The sequence below is a fragment of the Tyto alba genome, unplaced genomic scaffold (genome assembly GCF_018691265.1).
Source record: "Tyto alba isolate M040663 unplaced genomic scaffold, T.alba_DEE_v4.0 Super-Scaffold_14, whole genome shotgun sequence".
NCBI classification, from domain to species: Eukaryota; Metazoa; Chordata; class Aves; order Strigiformes; family Tytonidae; genus Tyto; species Tyto alba.
In genome coordinates, this window is record NW_024881276.1 from 37130483 (window position 1) to 37138525 (window position 8043).

Genomic DNA, 8043 nt, shown 5'->3' on the forward strand with positions numbered 1-8043 from the left:
CAGCAGTTCTTGTGTGTTTTATCGAGGCACACTACACATGCGTATACTTCGTAATTTAAAACAAGCACAACATAATATTCCAGAGAAGCAATGAAACAAGAAAAACTCCAAAGGCAATGACCTAAGGGAAATATTTATTATAAAAATGGAAACAATAAAGACAATAAAATAATTCATCACATGAATGGGATGGGGACTTGTCATGGTTTAAACCTGGTCAGCAGCCAAACACCACACAGCTACCTGCTCACCCTCCCCCACCCCTGGGGAATGGGGGGGAGAGTTGGAGGTGAGGGTAAGGAGACTCACAGGTTGAGATAAAAACAATTAATAAATGAAATAAAATTTTAGTAATAATGATAATAGTAACAACAGAAAATACAAACGGGTAGTGCACAATGTGATTGCTCACCACCCACTCATTGACTGACACTCAGCCCATTCCTGGCTAGTGATCCCAAAGAGAGAATCCTGAAACCACCATCCTGAAAATCCAAGTGGAGCTTCCCAATCAACGCTTATCTATATACTGAGCATGATGTTAGATGATATGAATATTCCATTGGCCAGTTTGGGTCCGTGGCTCCGGCAGTGCCCCCTCCCAGCTGCTTGTGTACCTGCGCACTAGCGGGGCATGAGAAGATGAAAAGTCCATGATTTCTTAGCAACAACTAAAAAGCTCAGTACATTATCAACATTGCTCTCATATTAAATCCCATACTGAATCCAAAACACAGCACTATTCTAGCTACTAAGAAGGAAGAAAAAAACCCCAAACAATTAGCTCTATCCCAGCCGAAACCAGGACAGGACTGATTACCTAAGCATGAAAGTTTTTTTAACAGTAGCTGGTCAGTATTACAGGTAGGTGAAGTCTCATACATTTTTTTTGGTGGTCCATCTAGAAAATGGAGGCAAAGCCATTAATTCTGAGGGCTCGGTCTATATTTGTTAACCATGGCTGGGAGATGGTACAGCTAAACAGTACTAAAGGATGGCAACATGTTAACTGTAGAAGGACATACTCAATAGCAAGGAGGGACTGTGGGGAAAAAAAAAAAACACAGTATGAGGGCAACCAGCCCTCTGCACCAGGCTAGGTGACTGGTGTGGAAGTTCTGCAGCACGCAGCCTGGGAGGTGGCCACAGCCTGGAGTGTCTCGGCTGGTCTCTGAGCCTTTGCAAACACACACCTTCATGGCCTGTCATGGCTGTACTGGAAATACAAGTTCAACACACATGGTGACAGAGCAAGAAAAACAGGGCAAGACACACAGAATTCCTCATCCCACCAAATGTACACCTGTCATAAGGTGAGAAGTTCAGATTTGTTTGTTTGTTTTCTTTCAGATACACAGTAAAAGGGAATTCAAACCATTTTCCATTCTAGGGGACTCTGTTCTCCACAGAGAAGACACATAGATCAATGTAATACACCAATTAAACAACTTTGTGTAAGGTTCCATGATTCCAAGGGTGTATCTATTAATTCACGCAATGACAAGAGTTTGGATCTTCACTGGGGGAGTTCGGTGGAAGGAAAACTTTGGCTCTAGGGTTCATAAAAGACCAGGTTGTATGGACCATAAAGTTCATGGATTTGAGGACTCATCTGGAAAGGTCCTAGATGAAGGTATCTATTTTCTCAGAATCCATGTTGCTGCTTCTGATCTATTCAAATGTTCTTCTTAAAGCCTGCTATGCTTTTTGGAGTGACCTAAACTTAGATTCATGAATTATATGACTCTGTTGACTGGCACATGGCTAAGACTTTCACAGGTGACCAGGAGAATTACTAAAGGCCAACTGAGATCTTATTTTTCAAACTCATTGCTGCTCCTTCTCTGTCGTGGAGCTTGGACCCACAGCTCCTCACTCAGCCTGCTCCCCTGCACAGCAGAACCTGCAGGGTAGTAGTCTGCCTCTGACACGTGTTCATACTCATTTCCTTCCCAGCTGCTTACAATTGCAAAACTTCCAAAACTTAAGCGTCTTCCCTTTTCTAGCCCTGCCAGACAGACACCAGTATGACAAAGCAGGAAAAGACAAACTAAGGAAGTAGATGGTATCAACCCATCTATTACTACTGCTTAGGAAGTTGCAACACCTTCTGATTCTGACACAGCTATTACTGCAGCAGCATCAACACACCAGATACCCCGTTCATGGGCTATCTGGAAGCTCTCAAAATGCAGGCAGTTAGAAGCCGAGTCATTGTACCAACCGGGTAAGGGAGCTTCGGGTTTGCAACCTATATAAACTCATATCCTCCTTCTCTTCTCCGAGTCTGTTGCACTCTCAACCACAGTGCTGTAGCTTCGGCCCGGCTCCCCGCAGAGGGGAGAGGCTGTGCGAGGCCGCACGCCGTGCCCCAGGAGCAGACAGCAGACACTAACTGCCCCAGCTGGAACAGCCCCGCGTCCTCTGGGCGGGCAGCAAAGCGCTGCAGCCCAATGCCACAAGACCTGTTCTCCCTACCAGGAAACACAGAGAGGAGAGTCGCTGGGAGAAAACCGTAAGTATCAAGATTGTTGCTAGTACAAAACTGACTGGTCTGAGTTTGAAGTGAGAAATTAACACACTCTAGCTATAAACCAACTTTGGTAACATCTGAGCCATCTAACTGTATTCCTTACCTTGCCATAAGGAAATCTGCAGCAGAACTACCATCATGCTGCCAAATACAGTGTTCACACAGGATAATTCTGCCTTCTCCTCTAATGTCACTTTACTGTTTCAACATAGAAGAGTAGAAAGAATAGAATTACTAGTGAAAAATGAGAGAACCGCTCCCAACATTAAGGAATTCATTTTACTAGGAAAGATTAACTTGTAATTGAAGTCTCAAGCTATTCCAGGACGGTGGTAATAGTTTGTTTGAAAAGGCTGTCTTTTCTGAACATGTGCATATGTTACATTGATGTTAAGGTGGCGCCACTTCTTGCAACAAATTCACTTTGCATAATTACAGGTGGTTTTGCAAAATATTTATTTGTAATCTTCAGTGCCTTCATACCACGTATTTTTTTCATTCCGTTGAGAATGTTTGTAACAGCCTTCTGTTGCAGTTACGTAAGTGGGGCTAAAGATTGATTTCTACAATACCATGGAAAAAAAGTCTGGAAGTCTTTGGATGCTCATTAATTATTTCTTTCTTCTGCTTCTAGGCCCTCCACACACATTCGTTACCACTTGTTTGCCAGGGGAAAACATCTCCACAGAAGAGCAGCCGGCTGAGGCTGTGTGTACATGCTTCAGATGCAAAGTCCAGCAACTTTCTTTAAAGTGCTGACGAAAGCTGGTTTGTGCCAAGACAGCAGACTTTGCGCTGAGACACATGCAGGTGCTCCGCCCTGCCAGGCCAGCAGCGGCAGGGACAGACAGACGGGACACCTGGAGGGGTTCTGCCTCCAACAACCCCAGCGCCCTTTGCCAGGCTGTCTCTGTCCTCGTCCTTGGACTGAAAGAGTAGCTGAACTGCTTTGTTCAAGGAATAAGCGCAAGTGCTATGCATAACAGGGTGCCTGCGTGATGGATGAAGCAAACCTGTGAATTTTCCCATTTCCAAGAAGAATAATTCAGTGGGAAAATTCTGGTTCATTGAGTTTAGAGCATTTAGTTCACAACACCTTCAGGTTTGGTGGCCTCCTGCTGAATTCCAGGCAGAGGTGAAACCCTTCCATGGTTACTGCCGACAGCCGAGAGCAAACGAAGGCCTCCGAGTTTTGCGGTTCTGCCTCAGAGCCACCAGCCAAGATCATGAAAGATGGTGGGCACGTTCACACGGCGCAGAGGGGCCCGGGACCTGCCGGCAGCGTCACGGTGCCGACACGGTGCACGCTGGCTGGTGTGCGTGCGGGGGGAGGGCCGTGCCGCACGCCTGTCGCTAGGCTGAGGGTAGCTCTCTGCAAACGGCTCATGGCACAACACCCGAGCTTCGTGGGCTTCGGGGGAAGCCACGGTAAGTTTGCTAGCTCACATGGGGTATTAGGAAGGAAGATAAGCACAAAGAGAACACACCAAATGTGGTATATGTAGGGGGATTAATAGGGCGAGAGACATGACAGAGAAGGAAAATTATGATCTAACATACCGCAGATCATTTTTAGGAATTCAGCAAGACTTTCATGTTCAGACTCATATTTCATAGGCGTTTCTCCCTTTTCATTAGATGCCAAAAATCTTTATCATTTTGTCCATGTCTTGTTCCCCATTTCCTTTTTCCCTATGCATTGTTTCTTCCCATTTTCCGAGTATTTGTAAAACTCAATTTCACAAAAGCTCATTTTCCGTAAGTACCAGATTGTAAAATATAGGAGCCAATTGTTGCTCATTTCCACAGATGTAAAGATAGACCTAAAACTGAAGTAAAAATGTTGAATAGCTGAGTTTTTTTTTCATGTACAAACAAATGTCACTGTAAAACTATAAAGAATAATTGTCCTGCTGTCCTTCCTAGATACATAGTTTAATTAATACCGGATATATTTAGTTTTTAGAGTGCCTCTCCCACACACAAAAGCCAAGATAAAATAGGCATATTCAGTTGCTACATAATGGGAAGATATTTATAAAAAACAAAGCTACATTCAGCAAAGTATTGTTCATTTAGATGGATGAGTTGAGAGATGTAATTAATTCTAACTTTAATGTGAACTTGTACATGTATGATTAAGAACCCATACAAATAGCTAAATTAGATTTTTAACTTGACTATGCAGAATTTGCAACCTGATTGTTTTGGTAGGCACCACAGGCCCGGTTTTACTAGTCTGTTAGCTGTACAACTCCTTGGCTCACAACATCTTTGCATGGTGTAGAAGGGAGGTGATATCTGCATTCCTTTATGTGACTAAGTTCCTCTGTCATGAACCTAGCATATACAAATTAAGGTGAAGGACAAGATTCTTCATTCCACCCACAAGAAGGAGTAGCTCATTTGAACAGAGAAATATTTCAGACATAGCTTGAAGGGCATTCTGAACTAGCACAGACACGTTCATTTGGTGACAAACACTCGTCTAAGGTCTACACACTCCTATGTGGTCTCCTCCGTAGGAGAATCCTAGCTAATTAGTTTGTCATTAGACTGGATTTCTTCTTCATCTTACAAAGTGATGGGAAATGTATGGATGTGACACAAAAAATCTGCTTCTACAGCAAACAGATCAAAATCCCCAGAGAAAAAAGAAATCTGACCACTAGATGGTTGTTATATTCAGTGGTTGTTATATTCAAAGCACAGTGCAACACTTACTGCACAGCAACTAGTTGCACAGTGCAGCTAGTCTTTTTTATTTCATGCTTTAATTTCCCACACAGAAAGAAGAGCTAATGAATGGGCTTTGCTTCCTTCACACTAATAGCATCTGCCTCCGCCAACACTTTTTCCACTTACGAAGGTGTTCTTTATGATAATACAATTTTCCCAGCTTCCTTCCGCCATCACCGTCCAGCTCCCTGTGAGACCTATGACATGGCACCTCCTGGTGACATATGAGATGTGGTAACAACTCAACTGACATGTTCTTTTTGTTTCAAAGGTAATACCCAATTTAAAATATACAGAGGTCAGCTTGAGCTCACAAGTCGTCAGCAGCCAGCAACTAAAAAGCAACCTACACAGTGTTCAAGCCATCCCCACTAAAGCAAGCAGGTGGCTTGGAAGATTTTAATCCATTTGCATTTGGGAGTTGACATTAAAGAATTTTATCTCTCTTTAAAAACCATCAATCAAAAGTATTTACAGAATCATGATTCATGACTCGATGAATCAAAAGTATTTACAGATTTAGGAAATTGTCACTAAACAGACCTGGCCAGGAACTAGATTTTGTATTTCACAGGAAACTTCATGCTGCCAATTTTTTTCCCATTTCTACCTAATAAATTCTACTGTTCTATAGTTGCGATACATTTCATACAGAGTTCAAATTTTTCAAATTGTTTTAAATAAAAAAATTCCCTTTTTAAGATTTTCTAATAATGGTCAAAATGTTCTTTCCTGGACTTTTTTTTTTTTTTTTTTTAATGCTTTATCAGTTCTCCTTTGAACAGCTTTTCATCAACTTAGCATATTTTTCAAAGCATTTAAATTTTGACAGAAATAACGCTGCATTAACAAAAAGAATCTCTGAACAAGCTACACTAAAGATCCCATCTACTGTATTCATCCTTCACTTTTCTATTTCTTTCACTAAGTTTACAGTTCCTAGACAGCCTCATGTGTGCTCAGAATAGGAGCATAAAAATTATGGCCGTCATTCTGGAAGACCTTAGTTCAAGACTTTTTTTAATGGCTTCAGTGGTTATTTCCTTAAAATATCCTTGGTAATACTGATGTAGTAGCTATTTATATCTGAATGAAAAATGTCAGAAAAAAAACCCAAAAGCCCAGCTGTGCTCGAGCAAATGTTTAAATCCATAGCAGCTTAGAGAACCACTGCAGAGCAGTGAACCTCTGAAAGGAATCACTAAGTGAAGAAGGCTCTTCCCCTCCCTTCAAGTCTATTCCCTATGAGAGGAGGTTTTTAAAGCTCTCACTGCAAAAAAAAAAAAAAAAATTAAAGGTCTTTTGCATGTGCTAAGCCAAATGTACTGTAAGAGCTGCTCTTGGACAGAGGCACACCTGATTAGCACTGTCAACTTCAAACCCTTTTCATGTCAGCCTGTACTTTAGCGCATTAGGTTCCATCTCTGTGAGGAGGGTGGCAGTGAAGTTCTTGATGCAGAAAATTTTTTAATTGATAAACTAAATCCATGAGATGAGTCAAACCAAGGAGCTCTAAAATGATCACCAATTTACAGACATTTGCTGTTCCTTAAAAGGACTAGTTGTTTGACTTATGACTTGTATTCTACCTTGAGGAATAGTGAATCATTTTTTTTTTTACTTGGTCCAGGGACTAAACTTTCAGAAAACACTGGAAATCTCTCCATTTACCAGGCTCAGTTAAAAAAGGTGCATGTATAGCATTGATGTAGTGTTTTGACAGACTTTATTTTCTGCTTGAGTGATTCAGTTTCCCCTGGATACATATGGCCCTCTCTTTGTTATGAAGAACTGTAATTGCACAAAGAGAGGATGAGGTCATCAGCTAAACTGTGATACATTCATTAAAGAAGTAATTTCAAATAGCCTTAAATAATTGAAATGTTCTGTAAGTAAAATCAGATTCTCACCTACTTTAAACATTGGGCTGCCAGGCTAAATCAGAAAAAAACATAGTATCTGTTAATAAAAAGAAACATTGATAAGAGCAAATAAAATAGCACAGCTGTTAGAAGAACGAGTAGCCTTCAGACTTTTGTACCCACCAAAGTTTCAGATTCAGGGAAATTTTTTATGTCTTAATTGCTGTAGGAGAACTGAGCAGTTTTATCAGATGAAAAGGAAGAACACTAAAGAATCTGGCAATGAATTTCAAGATCCAGATACTTTTGAGTAAAAGTTTGATACTAACTAAATAAGAGGATTTAGCAGTGCAGTACAAAAGAGGACAGCAAGTTACAGGACTTCTTAGCAGAGGCTGGCCAGCACAAAGATGCAGGAGGTCAGTGCCCACCTACAGGACCGCCGAAAGTCAATCAGTCAGTGCATATATTATCTTCAAAGTCTGTTGGTGACCTCTCCGAAGTCCAGTTTTGGGTAGGTCCCAAACCGCCAAGTTGGGGAGGCAATCCCAGGTATGGGTGAAGGTGCCACCCCCAACTTCAGAGGCCGGAGCGGCTCCAGTCTCAGGGAGGCAGCTGAGCAGGCTCCTCGTGGGCGGCGTGCGGCCGGTCAGAGGGCCTGCGGCGCTCACGCGTCTTCCTGAGGCCACTCCGCGAGTGCGAAGGCACAGTCAGTGCTTTCCGAACGCAGATGTTACCACCCACAGCTGACAACCACAAGCGGAACAAAGCGTTAGTCAGAACTTAATGTCATATAACGCGCCTGGTGCAAGCATGAGCAAGAAGGCCTTGCCCCAAAATGTCAGATACATCATCTACAATATTCTTGAAAAACAAAAGCCAGGTATGACAGAGAACCTGTAAGGGAAG